The following is a 21152-nucleotide window of genomic DNA, read 5'->3' as shown; positions in this document are numbered from 1 at the left end:
GTGAGGTTGAGAGGGTGTGTGAGGGTGAGAGGGTGTGTGAGGGTGAGAGGGTGAGTGAGGCTATGTGAGTGTGAGGGTGTGTGGGTGTGAGGGCGAGGGTGTGTGAGGGTGAGGGTGTGTGTGAGGGTGAGAGAGTGAGTGAGGGTGAGGGAGTGTGAGGGTGAAGTTGAAGGGGTTTGAGGGTGAGGGTGTGAGGGACGGTGAGGGGATGTGAGGGTGAAAGGATGTGAGGGTGAGGGGATGTGAGGGTGAGGGGGTATAAGGGTGAAAGGGTGTGTGAGGGTGAGAGGGTGTGTGAGGGTGAGAGGGTGAGTGGGGGTGAGAGAGTGTGTAAGGGTGAGGGTCTGTGAGAGTGAGGGTGTGTGAGGGTGAGGGAGTGTGAGGGGGTGTGAGGGTGAGGGGGTTCGAGGGTGAGGAGGTGTAAGGGGGTGTGACAGTGTGAGGGTGAGGGGGTGTGAGGTTGTGTAGGTGAGGGGGTGTGAGGGGGTGTGGGGGTATGAGGGTGAGGGTGTGTGAGAGTGAGGGTGAGGGAGTGTGAAAGTGAGGGTGTGTGTGAGGGGTGTGAGGGTGTGGGAGTGTGGGGGTGTGAGTCGGAGTGAGGGTGAGGGGGTGTGAGGTGGAGGGTGTGGGGTTGTGAGGGGGAGGGTGTGAGGGTGAGTGGCTGTGAGGGGGTGAGGGGGTGTGAGGATGAGGGTGTATGAAGGTGAGGGAGGGTGAGGGTGACAGGGTGAGGGTGTTTGAGGGTGAATCAGTGTGAGGGTGAGGGGGTGTGAGGGGGTGCAGGTTTGTGACAGGGTGTGTGAGGGTGAGGGTGTGAGGGTGTGTGAGGGTGTGTGAGGGTGTGAGGGTGAGGGGGTGTGAGGGTGAGGGTGTGTGAGGGTGAGAGGGTGTGTGAGGGCTAGAGGGTGTGTGAGGGTGAGAGGGGGAGTGAGGGTGAGAGGGGGAGTGAGGGTGTGTGAGGGTGAGGGTGTGGGGGTATGATGGTGAGGGGGTGTGAGGGTGAAGGGGAGAGGGTGTGTGAGGGTGAGAGGGTGCGTGAGGGTGAGAAGGTATGTGAGGGTGAAAGGGTGAGTAAGGGTGAGGGTGTGAGGGTGTGTGAGGGTGAGGGTGTGTGAGGGTGTTTGAGGGTGAGGGTGTGAGGGAGGGTGAGGGGATGTGAGGGTGAGGGGATGTGAGGGTGAGGGGATGTGAGGGTGAGGGGGTGTGAGGGTGAGAGGGTGTGTGATGGTGAGAGGGTGTGTGAGGGTGAGAGTCATGTGAGGGTCAGAGGGTGAGTGAGGGTGTGGGTGTGTGAGGGTGCGCGTGTGTGAGGGTATGTGAGGGTGAGGGTGTGTGATGGTGAGGATGAGGGGGTGTGGGGGTGAGGGGGTGTGAGAGTGAGGGGGTGTGATGGTGAGGAAGTATGTGAGGGGGTGAGGGTGAGTGGGTGTGAGGGTGAGGGGGTGTGAGGGTGAGGGTGTGTTGGGGGTGTGAGCGGGTGAGAGTGAGTGAGGGTGAAAGGGTTGTGAGGGTGAGGGAGGTGAGGGTGAGTGAGGGTGAGTGAGGGTGAGTGAGGGTGTGCGAGGATGGGTGAGGGTGTGAGTGTTTGTGAGGGTGAGAGGGTGTGTGAGGGTGTAGGGGTGTGAGGGTGAGGGGGTGTGAGGGTGAGAGGGGGTATGAGGGTGAGAGGGTGTGTGAGGGTGAGTGAAGCTGTGGGGTGTGAGGGTGAGGGTGAGGGGTGTGAGGGTGAGGGGGTGTGAGGGTGAGAGGGTGTGTGAGGGTGAGAGGGCGCATGAGGGTGAGAGGGTGAGTGAAGGTGAGGGTGTGTGAGGTCGTGGGGGCGTGAGGGTGTGTGAAGGGGTGTGAGGGTGAGGGAGTGTGAGGGTGAGGGAAGGTGAGGAGATGTTAGAGGATGTGAGGGGGTGCGGATGAGGGGGTAAGAGGGTGTGTGAGGGTGAGAGGGTGTTTGAGGGTGAGAGGGTATGTGGGCATGAGAGGATGTGTGAGGGTGAGGGTGTGTGAGGGTGAGGGTGTGTGAGGGTGAGGATGAGGGGGTGTGGGGATGAGGGGGGTGAGAGTGAGGGGGTGTGAGGCTGAGGTGGTGTGTGAGGGTGAGGGTGTGAGGGTGAGGGGGTGTGAGGGAGAGGGTGAGGGTGAGGGGGTGTGAGGGTGAGGGTGTGTTGAGGTGTGAGGGGGTGAGGGGGTGAGGGTGAGAGGGTGAGAGGGTTATGAGGGTGAGGGTGTGAGGGTAAGTGAGGGTCAGTGAGGGTGTGTGAGGGAGGGTGAGGGTGATTGACTGTGTGTGAGGGTGTGTGAGGGTGAGAGGGTGTGAGGGTGTGTGAAGGTGTGGGGGTGTGAGGGGGTGAGGGTGAGGAGGTGTATGAGGGTGAGGGGGTGAGCGTGAGCGGGTGTGAGGGTGAGGGAGTGTGAGTGTGAGGGTGTGTGGGGGTGTGAGGGGTGAGGGTGAGTAAGGGTGAGAGGGTTGTGAGGGTGAGGGGGTGAGAGTGTAAGGGTGAGTAAGGGTGTGTGAGGGTGGGTGAGGGTGAGTGACGGTGTGTGAGTGTGTGTGAGAGTGAGAGGGTGTGAGGGTGTGTGAGGGTGAGGAGGTGTGAGGGTGAGGGTCCGTAGTAAATGGTGGCAGGGCAGACGTCATAAGACAGAGAGAAGAGACTGCGTGGTGACTGTGTTGGTCAGTTTCAGAATCAGGAGGGGCAGAGTCAGCACAGTCTGCGAGGGATCAACGTGTCTAGAAGCAAAGCATAGTGGATGTAGCATTGCAGCTAGCAAGTCGAGTGTTTTCAAGCTGAGTGTCCCTAGAGAGATGGCAATACAGCAACAGCATTTGAAGAGCAAGGCTACTGTAAACAAGCATGGTAGGCTTTCACTTTCGTCCAGGTAAAAAACCGAGAAAGGTGCAGAGAACGACAAACAAAACACTGCTTCCCCGCGAAATGGATGCAAAGACAAAACAAGAAAAGCGGACATCAAAGGAAGGGTCGGAAGGAACGAGCATATGGGGTGTGAGCGATAACCAAAGTTAATTGTTGTGAGAGGGGAAGCAGGAAGTGAAGCAGAGCGCGCACTGGCGAAAGTAGTCTGCTGCTTTCAAGTCCGATGCCAGATGCCAGCTTTGCGCTTGAATGCCACACAGGCCCTGGCCATAAACCACATTCCAAAGGTCTTTGGGAGCATTTTCTGGTGCCCCTTACTAAATATCTTGCCAACAAGCATTGCTAAATCAATGCCTGAGGCTCAACCTAAAAAGGTGAGATACCCATGAGGTATATTTGCATATAATCAATGTCAGTGGTGATGGTTTCAATATATCTTGGTCTGCCTTACAACCTGCAGAAATATTACTATTTAGTTGGCTGGCAATATGAGTTCTAAATGTTAAAAGCAGCAACAGAATGAGTTGGTGTTCGACCTGGCCCTCTAAGCCAGGTCACCCCAGATGTTTGCCTTCCTTCGCTGTACACAGCTATGTTGGCTTTTAGGACTCTGTGCACATTCCTCCTGCTAATCACTGGTAAACTGAGTGTGCTTTCCCTTTAAAACAGGGTAAAATCGGCCTACACCTGACTGGTACATTTAATTTACTTGTAAAACCCTAGTACATGGTACTAAATGTACCCACTGCCTGTAAATTAAATGCTACTAGTGGGCTGTAGCACTCATTGTGCCCCCTGCCCCCCACTAAGGTAGCACTGCAAAACATATCTTACGTCTGCCACTAAATCTTTAGTATAATTTTTAACTAAACTGCCATTCCAACCAGGCACAATAAGCCTTTTGCTAGGCCTAAGCATTCCTGTTTAATACTTATAAGTCACCCCTAAGGCAAGCCCTAATGGCGCATAGGGCAGAGTGCAATTTATTTAAAAAGTAGCAATGGTTTACTTCAGTTTTACATGTCCTGACAATGTGAATATCTTAAATGCATGACTCACTGCCTCCCCTTTGTTACCCTAAACAGTTGTGAGCCAAATATAGGAAAGAGTGAAGTTTAGACAAAGGGGACATCCCTCACCTGCAGACTGGCACTGAAAATGTAAGTGGTACCTTCAAAACCTCTCATCAGAACCCTCCTTGACCTGTGGAAGATTAAGAAGAAGAACTGCCCTGCTATTTGAATATGGAAGATTGGACCTGCTTGACTTGAGCTCAGGCTCCATGGAAATGACTCCAAGAGTTAGTTGACTGACCTCCTGTTTGAGCTACAGGGACAAGGCAACCTTCCAGGGGCCTCCCTGCAACTGCAAAGCTGATCAGCACCAACTGGGCCTGCCTGAGCCCTACTGCCGGCCTCTGCTGGAGTGAACTCTGATCCCTAATAGGTTCCCATCCAAGTCATGGACCCTTGGCTAGCATCAGAGTGTTCCCTCCTTATCTGAAACCACAAGTCCTAAGTCCCAGGTAAAGATTCTGAAGTTTTTGCCCACTCTGCGACTTTGAATGGACTCCTCATGTCACACGACAACCATCTGCAATGCCTGCCAACTTGAATCTCCTGCGACGACTTTCTCTTCATGTCCGCTCCTAGATCCAGCACCACGCAAAGAAACGATGGATGGAATGCTGAATGAATCAAACATTGACCCCCCACTCAAGAGATCTGGGTTAAATTCATCGTTATTTTGCTCCCCATGCCATCCCAGTTTAGACACAGCGATATGCCAAACAGTCTTGACCCTGCTTTTCATGGGAACAGTCCTGTCGAATGGCCAAGCCTTGTAGCAGAAACAAGCATCCTAGTATCTGCTTAGGGAGATATCACCCCTCGTCAGCCAGGCTAGCTTCAATCCAATGGCACAGTGTGCAAGGGACCCATGCCTGGGCATACCCATCTTACTTATGGAGAAAAGTGCTATGCAAACAAATGATGGCTGGAAGGCTGAATTAATCTAAATCCATTGCTCCTTTGCTCACCATGCCACCTCAGCTTAGACCCAGCCATATACAAATCAGTCTTGATCCTGCTCCTCATGGAAACAGTCCAGCCTGAACTTCCTAAATTTAGTGCAATTCCGTTCAGGAGTTCAGGCTGTATCCTTGTCTAAAGTTTCCTATGGAAATGAACATGGAGAAAATGGATTTTGGGACCCTCCTTTTTTCTCGGCCCCCACTTGACGATTCACCCCAAACCTTTCAAGACAGTAGCTGAGCGGAGCACCTCATTAGTTTTGAAAAATTTGCGAAGATTAATCAAAGGGCCCCAAAGATATTGTAAAAAAAAACTATTTTTTTAGCCCCAGCATGCGTCTGCCTGGTTGGTTTGAGGGCAGGACACAATGAACATCGTTAGGCTGAGGAGGGGCGAGAGACCACCTGATGGGGAGTGGCCACGATATTTAAATCTGTGCGTTTGGCCCCCCTGGAAGAAGGAGCCCTTAAAACCTGCACTGATGAAGCCATTTGAAGGCTGAAACGCATCTGCCTAAGGGTTTCATGGACCTCAGATACTTGTGCAAAACAAGAGCTATTAAAGTCTTTTTAATCCCCGGAGCTGAGTCGTCCCTTTTTCCCTACCTGGGAGAAAGTTTTGGTGTCTATGTTTCGCCAAGAAGCAGGCGCTGGTTGACGACCGCCCTCTTGGTCTGGAGCAACGCTGAGAGCCTGTGATTTCTGGTAGCTGCATGAAACTGCAACGCGTCGCCCCCCATACTTTGGGGGAGAGGAGGCAACACTGTTTGCCTGAGAAGGATACATAGGAAGGCAAAATTATTCCAAGTACATCTGGCAGCGTTGAGATCCTTAGCCAACCAGTTGGGACTTCACATGTTGTTAGGAGATGCTCAGTCACTGAATGGGCTTCCTCTGAGGACTCCCAGCCCCAGCATGCATCTGCCTGGTTGGTTTGAGTGCAGGACACCTGAACATCGTTGGGCTGAGGATGTGGGAGAGACCAACTGATGGGGAGTGGCCATGATATTTAAATCAGTGTGTTTGGCCCCCCTGGAAGAAGGAGCCATTGAAACCGGCACTGATGAAGCCATTTGAAGGGCTGAAACGCGTCTCCCTAAGCGTTTCATGGACCTCGCTTGCGCAAAACAAGAGCTATTAAAGCCTTTTTAATCCCGGAGCTGTGTCTTCCCTTTTTCCCTACCTGAGAGAAAGTTTTGGTGTCAATGTTTCGCCAGCAAGCAGGCGCTGGCTGACAACCGCCCTCGGTCTGGAGCAACGCTGAGAGCCTGTGAACTCTGGTAGCTGCATGAAGCTGCAACGTGTCGCCCCCATACTTTGGGAGAGAGGAGGCAACATTGTTTGCCTGAGAAGGGGACATAGGAAGGCAAAATCATTCCAAGTACATCTGGCGGCGTTGAGATCCTTAGCCAACTAGTTGGGACTTCACATGTTAGGAGATGCCCCCGTCACTGAATTGGCGTCCTCTGAGGACTCCCAGCCCCAGCATGCATCCGCCTGGTTGGTTTGAGAGCAGGACATCTGAACATCGATGGGCTGGTCAGGGGCATGAGACCATGTGATGGGGAGTGGTCACGATATTTAAATCCATGAGTTTGGTCCCCCTAGAAGAAGGAGCAATTGAAACCGGCACCGATGAAGCCATTTAAAGGCTGAAACGTGTCTGCCTAGGCGTTTCATGCACCTCACTTGCTTGCGCAAAACAAATGCTCTAAAAGCCTTTATAATCCCCAGAGCTGTGTCGTCCCTTCTTCCCTCCCTGGGAGAAAGATTTGGTGTCTATGTTTCGCCAGCAATCAGGCGCTGGCTGACAACCGCCCTCTCGGTCTGGAGCAACGCTGAGAGCCTGTGAACTCTGGTAGCTGCATGAAGCTGCAACGTGTCGCCCCCATACTTTGGGAGAGAGGAGGCAACATTGTTTGCCTGAGAAGGGGACATAGGAAGGCAAAATCATTCCAAGTACATCTGGCGGCGTTGAGATCCTTAGCCAACCAGTTGGGACCTTACATGTTGTTAGGAGATGCCCCGTCACTGAATGGGCTTCCTCTGAGGACTCTCAGCCCCAGCATGCATCTGCCTGGTTGGTTTGAGAACAGGACTCATGAACATCGTTGGGGTGAGGGACCACCTGATGGGGAGTGGCCACGGTATTTAAATATGTGAATTTGGCCCCCCTGGAAGAAGGAGCAATTGAAACCAGCACTAATGAAGCCATTTGAAGGCTTAAACACGTCTGCGTAAGTGTTTCATGGACCTCACTTACTTGCGCAAAACAAGAGCTATTAAAGCCTTTTTAATCCCCGGAGCGGTGTCGTCCATTTTTCCCTACCTGGGAGAAAGTTTTGGTGTCTATGTTTCTGCAGCAAGCAGGTACTGGCTGACCACCGCCCTCTCGGTCTGGACCAATGGTGAGAGCCTGTGAACTCTTGTAGCTGCATGAAACTGCAACACGTTGCCCTCCATACTTTGGGAGCGAGGAGGCAACACTGTTTGTCTGAGAAGGGGACATAGGAAGGCAAAACCATTCCAGGTACCTGTGGCAGCGTTGGGATCCTTAGCCAACCAGTTGGGACTTCGCATGTTGTTAAGAGATGCCCCATCACTGAATGGGTTTTCTCTGAGTACTCCCAGCCCCAGCATACATCTGCCTGGTTGGTTTGAGCACAGGACACCTGAACATCATTGGGCTGAGGAGGGGCGAGGGACAACCTGATTGGGAGTGGCCACAATATTTAAATCTGTGAATTTGGCCCCCCTGGAAGAAGGAGGCATTGAAACCGGCACTGATGAAGCCATTTGAAGCCTGAAACGTGTTTGCCTAAGCGTTTCATGGACCTCACTTACTTGCGCCAAACAAGAGCTATTAAAGCCTTTTTAATCCCCGGAGCTGTGTCGTTCCTTTTTCCCTACCTGGGAGAAAGTTTTGGTGTCTATGTTTCGCCAGCAAGCAGGCGATGGCTGACGACCTCCCTCTCAGTCTGGAGCAATGCTGAGAGCCTGTGAACTCTGGTAGCTGCATGAAACTGCAACGCGTGACCCCCCATTGCCTGAGAAGGGGCATAGGAAGGCATAATCATTCCAGGTACCTCTGGCGGCTTTAGGATCCCTAGCCAACCAGTTGGGACTTCACATGTTGTTAGGAGATGCCCCGTCACTGAAAGGGCTTCCTCTGAGTACTCCCAGCCCCAGCATGCATCTGCCTGGTTGGTTTGAGCGCAGGATACCTGAACATCGTTGGGCTGAGGAGGGGCGAGAGACCATCTGGTGGGGAGTGGCCACGATATTTAAATCTGTGCGTTTGCCCCCCCTGGAAGAAGGAGCCATTGAAACCAGCACTGATGAAGCCATGTGAAGGCTGAAACGCCTCTTCCTATACGTTTCTTGAACCTTACTTTTCCTGCACTCCGCCTTAAGCGGAGATCACTGAGTTCCAAAAAACTCCACTTCGCGTTGTGTAGCAGAGTTTTTTACCTCGTTAGCGATCGTCAACATCAAGTTGGCGAGCGCGAGCTTGGAAAATCAACATCCCGGCAAGATTTCTCAATGCAGGGGGCAACAGGTTTCTCTTGCAAGTGGTCGCGAATGCTTGTGACAGCACGCGTTGAGAAACTGCCCGTTCCCGTTAAGAAAGCTGGCACTCGAGTAAAAATCTACTTGAGCTGCACAAAAGGAAAGCAGGGTCCACTTTCACTGTGCATGGTGCCGTTCGCAATGATTGCACAGTGCGGACAAGCATCCGGCACTGTCCAATCACTGCAAACAGCATTTTCCTATTATACTCCGCCACTCGCATAGCTCTGCATAGTGCGGCGGAGATTTGTTTGCAGTTCGCATAGTGCTGCATAGTGCAACTCCGCAAACTCCGTCCAGGTTTAGTGCAGAGGCATTAGGCAGGAAATAAAGCAAAGATATATCAAACAATGTTGCTATCATAATACTTCATAATAAAAGCAACAGAAAATAGTGGCCAAAAATTATTACACCATGCAAAAAGTGTGCAAATTGCACACTGCACGCTTGGTTATTACAACCATTTTCAAATGGTTTAAAACATTGAAAAAAATAGCAATACTCCACAAGAATTGACAACAAATATAACTGTAAATTAGGAAACCCTTCCCATGATGTACATGCTTAATACACATTGTATGCTTTTTCATTAAAGTGTACAGAAAAGTGATGCATAGATTGTTTGAATTAATCTCATTCATTGGTAATTACTTGGGCCGCATCCCAATCCATCATTATTTTCCATACCATGCCACTTAAGTTTGGATCCAACCATATGCAAATCACTCTTGACTCTGCTCCAATGAGAACAAGCTAAGTTCTCCCTGAACCGGAACCAAGCAACCCAGGAGTGGTTTTACCCTGGTTAGGGCTTCTCAAAAAGTATAGCTTTGTTCCTGTGACACAGGGTATGTCCAGACGTGGTTTCAGTGACACTGTGCCACTGGAACAAAGCTTACCTGAATTTGAAATCTTGTGGGCTTTCCCATATTGAGGAATGATGACCTTTCTGCATTTTAAATAAGGATAATCTTGCTTCTTTTGTTTGTTGGAATTTCCCATGCACCAGGATTCTCAATTCATCTTCCAACCTCTCCAGATTCTATGTGTGTGACATCATCAGACATTGCCAAGGAGCACAAATAGAAACATAACAAGCAGATGGTTGCTGATAGTGTCATAAGGGCTCCATTAGTGCTGCCTAGGAAACTGAGACTGAGAGTTCTAGATCTCTGGCGCAGTGGTCACTTTCCTTGGAGACTTGGAAGGAGGCAGTTGGAGCTGTATTAGCTTGTGAGAGCTGCAATTTCTTTAAACACTGACATTTATTTGTGAGCTTGAATACTACTACAACTGGTAAGGTCATTTATGTGTTAGAGTGCTTGACTGAGGGTCTTATTTAGAGGTTTGTGGATGGGATACTCAGTTAAAATGTGACAGATACTTCTTCCCTTATGTTACAAGTGCTTTAGGCTTTAGGTTATAATACACTTGGAATTTGATGGATGGGATATCTGTGATGTTTTGAATCTAAAACATTATGTTAATATTAAACTTAAATAGAATATAGACATTGTTCTACCTCCAAAGGCCTGTGTATTTAAAGAATCCATGTGCACTTACATAAACACACACACATACTGGGGACAAATGATGAAACTTTATGTTAAAGTTCAGGGACTAGTGTTTATGCATTAGGGGAATAGATGTGAGGTAATGTGGTTTTAGGTTAGAGGTTTAGGGTATAATAGTTAAGATTTTGAGTTACAGATTTAAGTGTTAAGGGTTTTGGGTATAATGTTAAGGAGTGAAAAGGTTAGGAGTGAGGGTTATGACGGTTATAGGTGCTAGGGTTTAATATTGTGGGATATACGGTATTAGGATTAGCACGTTTGGGTATAGGGTTAATGGATTAAGGGAACAGAGATTAACACATTGAGTATAAGGTATAGGGCCTATGGGTATGGCTTAAGTATTTCAGGAATCTTCTTAAGGTTATGGTGAAGAGGGTTAAAAGTGTAGGTTTAGGATTAAAGAAACCCTGATATTACATCTCTTTAATAATATAGAGGAACATGTTTTACATATGAGTTATGCGTTATGCTAATGAGTATTTTTTTAAATTTTATTAATCTGTATGAAAAATATGCAGGTTTACTTTTCATACTAACATTGCACTCAATTTATTTCAATGGAACACACATGACTTTCCAGCCATCTATTTCTCAGTAAACAACATGAATTATCTAGGTACACAAACACATACACTCAAACACACACCTCTTGAGTATGTAGTTTTGTTGTTATCTATAATAGTTCCTACGACAATCATAGATGTCTCTCTGATCCTCTTCTTTCTTAGCTTTAAACTAAGTACCCATAGGATTTTGTTCACTAAGCACCAGTTTAGATGATTTCTCATTTAAAAAAAAATTATTATTTATGTTTACATGTTTAAATTGTTTATGATTGGTTGTGTTTTCTTGTATATTTTCAAAACATCTATAAATGTGGTAATTAAGCATGAAGTGTTTTAATTGATAGGGGCTGAAGTCTGTACATATTACGACATACCTGATTTAAAAACATATCTTACTTCTGCCACTAAATCTGTAGTACAGTTTTTAACTAAACTGCCATTTCAACCAGGCACATCATGCCTTTTGCTAGGCCTAAGCATTCTTGTTTAATACTTATAAGTCACCCCTAAGGCAAGCCCTAATAGCTCATAGGGCAGGATGCAGTGTATTTAAAAAGTAGCAAAGGTTTACTTCAGTTTTACATGCCCTGATAATGAGAATATCTTAAAGGCATGATTCACTGTCTCCCGTTTGTTACCCTGGACAGTTTTGAGCCAAATATAGGAAAGAGTGAAATTTAGACAAATGGGACGTCCCTCACCTGCAGACTGGCACTGAAAATAAAAGCGGTACCTTCAAAACCTCTCATCAGAACATTCCTTGACTTGTGTAAGATTAGGAAGAAGAACTGTCCTGCCATTTGAAGATGGAAAATTGGACCTGCTTGACTTGGGCTCAGGCTCCACAGAAGTGACTCCAAGAGTCAGTTGACTGACCTCCTGTTTTAGCTAAAGGGACAAGGCATGCTTCCAGGTGCCTCCCTGCAACTGCAAAGCTGACCAGCAACTGGGCCTGCCTGAGCCCTGCTGCCGGCCTCTGCTGGAGTGAACTCTGATCCCCAATAGGTGCCCATCCAAGTCATGGACCCTTGGCTAGCATTAGAGTGTTCCCTTCTTGTCTGAAACCGCAAGTCCTGAGTCCCAGGTGAAGATTCTGAAGTTTTTTGCCACTGTGCGACTGCGAATGGACTCCTCACGTCACCCGACAACCATCTGAAATGCCTGCCAGCGTGAATCTCCTGCGACGACCTGCTCTTCATGTCCGCTCCTAGATCCAGCACCACGCAAATAAATGATGGATGGACTGCTGAATGAATCAAACATTGACACCCACTCAAGAGACCTGGGTTAAATGTATCGATATTTTGCTCCCAATGCCATCCCAGTTTAGACACAGCCATATGCAAAACAGTCTTGACCCTGCTTATCTTGGTAACAGTCTAGACCAAACTGAAAAGCCAGGCCATCTTTGAACCAGACACAAGCATCCTAGGACCGATTTTGGAGTATCACCCCTCATCAGCCATGCTAGCTTCAATCCAGTGCAACAGTGAGCAAGGGACCCATGTCTGGGCACACCCGTCCCACTTAGGGTGAAAAGTGCTATGCAAACAAATGATGGCTGGAATGCTGAATTAATCAAACATTCATCCCCAGTCAAGAGATCTGGGTTAAATCCATTGTTCCTTTGCTCACCATGCCACCCCAGCTTAGACCCAACCATATACAAATCAGTCTTGATCCTTCTCCTCATGGAAACAGTCCAGCCCGAACTGTCCAGCAAGGCCTTCTCTGGACCAGAAGCAAGCATCCTACGACCGGTTTCGGGGCATCACCCCTCATCAGCCAAGCTAGCTTGAATCCAGTGGCACAGTCAGCAAGGAACACACATCTGAGCTTACTCATCCCACTTTACGTGAAAAGTTCAGAGCAAACAAATGATGGACGGAATGCTGAATGAATCAAATGTTGACCCCCCAGTCAAGTGATCTGGGTTATAGCCATCGTTATTGTGCTCACTATGTCATCCCAGTTTAGACCAAGCCAAATGCAAAACAGTCTTGAACCTGTGTCTCATGGTACCAGCCTAGACTGAACTGAAAAGCCAGGCCATCCTTGGACCAGACACAAGCATCCTAGGACCGATTTCGGAGTATCACCCCTCATCAGCCATGGTAGCTTCAATCCAGTGCGACAGTGAGCAAGGGACCCATGTCTGGGCATACCCCTCTCACTTAGGGTGAAAAGTGCTATGCAAACAAATGATGGAAGAAATGCTGAATGAACCAAACATTCATCCCCAGTTAAGAAATGTGGGTTAAACCCATTGCTCTTTTGCTCTCCATGCCATGCCAGTTTAGACCCAGCCATATACAAATCAGTGTTGATCCTGCTTCTCATTTGAACGGTCCAGCTTGTACTGTCAAGCAAGGCCTTCCTTGGACCAGAAAAAAGTATCATAGGACCAATTTCGGAGCATCACCCGTCATCAGCTAGGCTAGCTTAAATCCAGTGGCACAGTCAGTAAAGGACACACATCTAGGCTTACTCATCCCACTTACGGCAAAAGTGCTCAGCAAACAAATGATGGACGGAGAGCTGAATGAATCAAACATTCACTCCCAGTCAAGATAACCAGCACCAGCACAGTAGACTGCAATGACTGCCAAAGAGAAGCTCTAGCAACATCAATAGATTTGGTATTTGTCTTGCGTTGTGTTATCACTTTATTACTTTGTTTGCGTGCTGCATAAGTACTATGCGCATTAACCCTATCTTAAGCATAAGTGATCTTGTGCCAAGGCACCAGAGGGTAAGCACAGGTTTACTTAGTGACTTTTGTGGTTAACCAGACAAGGATTATGTTTATTACTTGAGTGGTACTTCCACCCCTCTCACCCAGTTTCTAACGCTTGGTCAGTTTAAATTAATTGTTTATGAATGAAGCCAAAGCAGAGTTATCAGTACATGCCTGGAAGGTCTCTCAGGTGCAAGGAATTCTTTTAAATGAACCCACATGGATGACCTCAGAATGAATCTATCCTTTGTGGCAGAGGGGCAAGTGACGCAGGGTTTTCGATTATCTCTATCCAGACCTTTTCAAATGATTGTCGCTAATGGTGCTTAAATCAGAAATTTTAACATAACACTCTTAGGCTAAACAAGACCATAGGAATTTCATGTGCACCTTGCAAAAAAAAGTTATTGCAACAAAGTGCCATCATCAATTGTATATTTTCCCCAAAATAATTTAGCCATAAAGGACACTTTACAGTTCTTCAAATTTAAGTTGAACCACAAAGGGCCATCACCCTTTACATGTTGTTTTGTTCCTATTAGCGAAAAAATATTTATAGTGAAATTATCCGCTTAACCCACTAATACATTTTGAAGCTGATTATTGAATTAGATCTCTTGCAATTTCTCATACATCAACTAAACATTTCGGACTAGCGATCATTTAACACAACTGCCATGTTTTGCACACAGGGGTCCTAGGTAGCATCAAATAGATGATGAGATGGAAGCTTGAGTTGTCTATGATCAGGGCTGGACTGAGAACCAAAACTAGACCCGGCAAAGTGCTTAGCGGACCGCCTGGGGGGTTAGGGGTGTGACCCAGCTGTTTGCCAGTCCCGGTTTCGGACGATTTTGTTACAGGGTCCGATATTATAGCTGTGCTGCAAAAACGGCCCTGTAACAAAAACAACACCCCACAGGCCAAAAACCATCCCTCACACTGGCGGCCCACCGGGGAAAAACCTAGTGCCGGCTATGCCCAGTCTGGCCCTGTCTATGATGCATCTCAGAACTCTGAGGGAAAAGCCATTGCCTTACTCACTGATAAGCCTGGTATTTTGCCTCCCACCACACCTCTCTTTAAATCTTTCTCCTGCCAAAATATAAAAACATTATTCCTGGCCTCTGGCTACCCTACCACATTTCTCTCTAGAGCTTTCCTTTCCTTCCTTGCTCCAAGGTGTGCTCTCTGCTCTTCATCCAATGCTGACAGGCTCTCTGAGAGCCATGGCAGGATAACCTGGAACTGATTTATCAGTTTGCAACATTATGAAACAACTTTTTTCTCCCAGTTTTTCTGTCATAGCAATAACAGGATTTGAAATTCGGTATTCATGCTAATGGCTCTCCCTTATAGTCATACATAGCAAAATATTAATGGCTGGTGAACAAGTCACATAACAGACTAGATATTTCACAGAGTCAGGTCAGCGGTAAAATGTTTGAGTCTGGTGCGCAAGGCACAAACATTTATTCATAAAGTTTTGTATAGCGCCATCGTGACCCTTACGGGTATCAGAGTGCTTCACAATTTTGGGTAAGAGGGATACAGTATTGGGAGGCAAAATAATCATTACATAATTATGCAAGACACGTGCAGTACTCTTGTAGGTGTTGGAACTCATCACATATGGGTACAGTAATGGGTGAGGAACATTCGAACATATGTATGGACAGTGCATGTTAACGATGTTGTTCACGATGTGTGGGAGTAGCTTCTGAATGTAAGTCTGAATATCTTCTCCCACTCACGCAAGACCTTGAATCCTAATGTTGCAGCAAGATGGGCTTTCCAGATCCCCTTGCTCTAAAGCTTTTTACCCTTTGATAACACTCCAGATTGTGCCAACTTCATCATTTATTGGTTAAAGAAACTTTTGGAGGAACTCGTGTGATATTTGACTTATATGATTGATTATCCAGCCAACAGTTGTTAGCCCAGCTGTTTAGTTTGTTGCCCACTACTAAGTTAGATTTTATCCACGTTAAGTACTGGATAGGAAACAGACTCAAAAGAAGCCAAAAGGCCTAAAAGAATCAGGAATGCAACAGATGGAGGGCATCCAACAGGGACATCAAGGCTTAATCAGAGGAGTGCATTGGTCTAAAACCTGATTGTTGCGGGCTGAGCAATTATTTTCCAAATAACTTGATAACTGATTATTAGCCAGGCTTTGCATCAGTTTGGTGGCAAACGATAAAATGATACAGGTCGGTAATTGACGTAAACTTTAATTATGCTCCAAAGACAGCAGTATTTTCCCACCCATTAGGTACCTGGCCTGATACATTAATTCTGTAAGTTTAATTCAAATAATTTCACAAACTGTGTGAATGATCTTCATCTTACAGATATCCCAAAGAGATCTTGATAATATCTCTTTCAGCTGCTCAAGTACCTCTTCCTATTTTATAGGCTTAAAACGCATAAAAGTGTTTCCTTGAGAAGTAGGGTCCAGCTAATATGTTATTGAGGGGTCTGCAGAGGGTGAGCTAATTTCTAAAATGCTTCCTGCAAAAAAAGTGATAGAGTTGGTTGTATAAAGTGTAGGAGGGCAGAGACTTACATCTTTCACAGTGAGTGGGCCAAACTCTCTAACAATCTCCAAAATCTGTCTAGTCCGAGAGGTGAACTGATTACTCTGAGCACAAAGTGAGTCGAATGTTTTGTTTTAATGGCTATTTTATAGGTTTTCCAATCTGGAAATGGCATTCTTATTAGGGTTTGAGTTAAAACCTTTCCTCCACTGTCTTTAGACTTTCTTACATGCTTTCTAGCAACATCAATTTGCTATTGATACACACTTCATACAACTTTCAAGAGGACAACAGAATCAAGACCAGTCGGCACTACAATGTCTTCATCTGCCTTAAACAGATGCATCAGGTGGATGATTGAACAAGGGAGGGTTGAAATTTGCAGGTTTGAGCCACAATCGGCAGGAGTTTCCAAGGCACTAAAAGCCCTGGTAGTGGGAGCGAGATTGGACAACATTTTCAAGGATGTCAAGTGGTGTGGGTATCCTACGTTTAAGTGGTTTTATTTTAAAGCTATGCAGTACAGTCGGTGGTGAGTACGCTTTAAACTATGCATAATCCTTCCCTACGGTCTTGACAAAAACTGAGATTTTCATAGATATTGCAGAAAGAAGCTAGGATAATTACCATTCTTTTCTTAAGATGATGAGACAAATAGTTCCTTAATGGATTTCCACCTTTTACTGAATGGTTTCAAAGTATGACTTGGGGGTTCAATGAAAGCAACAGGTTGCTGTGACAGTCATGGCTACATGGATGATGCTAGAGCAAATAAAATTGCATGACATGCTGCTGTTTTAAGGCTTCTGGTAGGCATCAGACTGGATCCAGATATTTAAAAGCAGCAGTAGTCTGTATACCAGTAGATGGCGATGTGCACCTCCGTGCTGACGTTGTTCCACTCCAGAAGACTTGGGTGTAAATAACCACCATCCAGGCGTGCTGATGCCAGTTCCTTTGTATACATGCTTTTTGAGGCGGAAACAGAGCTTACTCCTCCTCTCTTTGACAACAATTTTTCTCCCAAAACGTTCTTTTTCAGAGTCCCAGGGACAATATGTCACCTACTAAAACATCAGGGCTTAAACATTTCAGGGAATGTTGAAAAACAATGTCTGTGACAGATCCCTATGAACTATGTCTGTGGTGCCTAGGGTCTGAGGAGGTCCTTGACCTGACCCTACCTACAACAGAGGTGATAACTAACATCTTGACGAACAAGTTACTTACATTCCATAACGCTTTAGTTGGTAGAGACTCTATCTAGACGCTGATTCTTTATATGAGAATATTCCCTAGAGTAATGTAATGTAATGTAATGTAAAATGTAATGTAAAAATTACTTATAAAGCGCGGCATTCACCGGACGGTTTCTTGGCGCTGGTCACTTTGTTTGGTGAGAGGCAGAAGGCGGGGGGAGGAAGGCTTATGTGTAGATGCTATGGAAGAGGTGAGTTTTTAGGAGAGACCTAAAGTGAAGGTAGGAGGGAGAGAGTCTCAGGTCCAGCGGGAGAGAGTTCCAAAATGAAGGTGCCAAAAAGGAGAATCTAAGACCTCCGTGTTTTTTGCGTCTAAAACGGGGAGTCTGAAGGAGCGCAAGATGAGAAGAACGGAGGAGCCTAGAGGGAGCATAAGGATGCAGGAGAGAGGAGATAAAGGAGGGACCAATGCCGGCCAAAGATTTATGAGTCAGGCAGCCCAGTTTGAACTTACAGCGCTCTGAAACTGGAAGCCAGTGGAGGGCTTTAAGGAGGGGACGGACGTGGTGGTGTTTTGGTTGGTGATAAATCAGGCGAGCTGCCTGATTCTGTATCAATTGTAATCTATTAATTTGGTATTGTGGGATGCCAGCGTACAGAGCGTTGGCGTAGTCAATCCGAGAGATGACTAATGCCAACAGTGCTAAGGTGAGGGCTTCAGTGGTCAGAAAGTGGGCAATTTTCCGAATCTTCCTAAGCTGGAAAAAACAGGACGACACAGTGGCACTGACCTGAATCATACTGCATCCTGAATCATTTTTTGCAATGTCCCCTTGCATGCTGGTAGTTGGCATCATTTGGCACTGCATCGTATTGTTGGCGTAGTCAGCAGCAGATGCGACATTCGCGGTGCCAACATAGGCCCCGCCCCAGGGAGCAAACCTTCGTTCATAACAGTCTTTTTTTATTTTTAATCCTTGCAATTTATTACGATATGAGCTTTGCAAAAGGAAGAAACGAAAAGAAGATGTGTACAAAGAATGTGTTTGTATTGTGGTAAATCTGGATATTATCTAAAAGATTGTCACAGTAAACATAGAATTTTCAAGAGTCAAATACAGATGCCTTCAGTTAGAAAGGTTACAACCAGTGGAAAACGGAGCGCCTCGACAATAAATGATGCTGCCTTGTTGAGTGAAGATAAGCAGTTTGTCACAAAATAGGCAGCTAATACTATGTAGTGATTGATTACTCATGTAGCAGTTCCTTACAAAATTATTTTATCCAATGAACAAGGTGAATTTGTTTCAGGACTTCAGGTCAGGTTTAGGTGTCTCAGGGAATTATATGGTTATCAAGTTTGGACAATCATTAGAGATACCTTGGATCACTAAGAATGTTCCTGCAGAGGTTAGGGCAGTAGATGGTTCAGCATTGCCTTCAATGTTAATATATGGACACAATCTTTGTGGTGGGTTTTGCAAGTCACTATGAATAAAATAGTTTTGATCTGATTGATGCACCTCATTAGGTCGAGCCTAGCTATTGCGTAAGCAATCGCTATGCGAGATTATAGTAAGGGGAAAAGAAAAGTCTACCAAAGACCTCTGGAATGCGGTTTATGGGCAGTGCATGTGAGGCATTAAAGTGCGAAGCAGGCATCTGGCATTGACTTAAAAGCAGCAGACTGCTTTCGCCAGCGCGCGCTTGGCCTCACTTCCTGCTCCCCCTCTTACAGCAATTAACTTTCGCTCACTCACACCCCATATGTTCGTTCCCGCCCACCCTTCCTTTGATGTCCGCTTTTCTTGTTTTCTCCTCCCTAGCCCTCTCTCTCCACCCTCCAACTCTACCCTCCACCCTCCAACTCCACCCTCCAATTCCAACTCCACCCTCCAACTGCAACCTCCAACTCCACCCTCCAACTCCAACTCCACCCTCCAACTCCTCCCTTCAACTCCTACTCCAGCCTCCAACTCCAACTCCACCCTCCAACTCCACACTCCATCTCCAACTCCACCCTCCACCCTCCAACTCAAACTCCACCCTCCAACTCCAACTCCACCTCCACCCTCCAACTCCACCCTCCAACTCCAACTCCACCCTCCAATTCCACCCTCCAACTCCAACTCCACCCTCCAACTCCACCCTCCAACTTCACCCTCCACCCTCCAACTCCTACTCCACACTCCACCCTCCAACTCCACCCTCCAACTCCAACTCCACCCTCCAACTTCAACTCCACCATCCACCCTTCAACTCCACCCTCCAACTCCACCCTCCAACTCCACCTCCACCCTCCAACTCTACCCTCCAACCTCAACTCCACCCTCTAACTCCACCCTCCAACTCCAACCCCACCCTCCAACTCCACCCTCAAATCCTCCCTCCAACGCCAGCCTCCACCATTCAACTCCACCCTCCAACTCAAAACTCCAACTCCACCCTCCAACTCTAACTCCACCCTCCAACTCTAACTCCACCCTCCAACTCCACCCTCCAACTCCAACTTCACCCTCCAACTCCAAAAACCACCCTCCAACTCCACCCTCCAACTCCACCCTCCAACTCCATCTCCAACTCCACCCTCCAACTCCAACTCCACCCTCCAACTCCACCTCCACCTCCAACTCCACCCTCCAAATCCACCCTCCAACTCCACCCTCCAACTCCACCCTCCAACTCCAACTCCAGCTCCAACCTCCAACTCCACCCTCCACCCTTTAACTCCACCCTCCAACTCCAACTCCACCCTCCAACTCCAACTCCACCCTCCAACTCTACCCTCCAACTCCACCCTCCAACTCCATCCTCCAACTCCAACTCCACCCTCCAACTCCAAACCTACAACTACAACTGCACCCTCCAACTCCAATTTCACCCTCCAAATCCACCCTCCAACTCCACCCTCTAACTCCACCCTCCAACTCCACCCTCCAACTCCACCCTCCAACTCCAACTCCACCCTCCAACTCAACTCCACCCTCCAACTCCAACTCCACCCCCCAACTCCACCCTCCAACTCCAACTCCACACTCCAACTTCACCCTCCAACTCCACCCTCCAACTCCAACTCCACCCTCCAAATCCAACTCCACCATCCACCCCTCAACTCCACCCTCCAATTCCAACCTCCAACTCCACCCTCCACCTCCACCCTCTAACTCTAACTCCACCCTCCAACTCCAACTCCACCCTCCAACTCCACCCTCCAACTCCACACTCCAACCTCAACTCCACAACCCAACTCCACCCTCCAACTCCACCCTCCAACTCCAACTCCACCCTCCACCGTTCAACTCCACCCTCCAACTCTACCCTCCAACTCCAAATCGACCCTCCAACTCCACCCTCCAACTCCAACTCCACCCTCAACTCCAACTCCACCCTCCAACTCCACCCCCAACTCATCCCTCCAACTCTACCCCCCAAATCCACCCTCCAACTCCACCCTCCTACTCCTACTCCAACTCCACCCTCCAACTCCACTCTCCAACTCCACTCTCCAACTCCGCCCTCCAACCTCAACTCCACCCTCCAGCTCCAACTCCACCCTCAACTCCAACTCCACCCTCCAACTCCACCCCCATCTCCACCCTCCAACTCTACCCCCCAACTCCACCCTCAACTCCAACTCCACCCTCCAACTCCACCCCCAACTCCACCCTCCAACTTTACCCCCCAACTCCATCCTCCAACTCCACCCTCCAACTCCAACTCCACCCTCCACCATTCAACTCCACCCTCCAACTCCACCCTCCAACTCCAACTACACCCTCCAATTCCAACACCACCCTCCAACTCCAACTCCACCCTCCATCTCCACCCTCCAACTCCAACTCCAACTCCACCCTCCAACTCCAACTCCACCCTCCAACTCCAACTCCATCCTCCAACTCCAACTCCAACTCTATCCTCCAACTCCAACTCCACCCTCTAACTCCAACTCCACCCTCCAACTTCACACTTCAACTCCAACTCCACCCTCCAACACTACCCTCCAACTCCACCCTCCAACTCCAACTCCACCCTCCAACTCCAACTCTGACCTCCAACTCCAACTC

The 21152-nt window shown here is 47.8% G+C and overlaps 1 protein-coding gene across 1 annotated transcript in view; it reads left to right on the top strand.

Annotated features, from left to right (window-relative positions):
* The first annotated feature begins 9669 nt into the window (after window positions 1-9669).
* LOC144768625 (uncharacterized) overlaps window positions 9670-21152 on the top strand; it is a 74673-nt gene continuing 63190 nt past the window's right edge. The window contains exon 1 of the mRNA XM_078652435.1: window positions 9670-9768. The gene's annotated coding sequence lies outside the window, so the exon portion shown is untranslated. The remainder of the gene's footprint in view (window positions 9769-21152) is intronic.

Source organism: Lissotriton helveticus, chromosome 7 (genome assembly GCF_964261635.1).
Source record: "Lissotriton helveticus chromosome 7, aLisHel1.1, whole genome shotgun sequence".
Taxonomy (NCBI): Eukaryota; Metazoa; Chordata; class Amphibia; order Caudata; family Salamandridae; genus Lissotriton; species Lissotriton helveticus.
The sequence above is the reverse complement of the archived record's forward strand: the minus strand, read 5'-3'. Positions and strand labels throughout refer to the sequence as shown.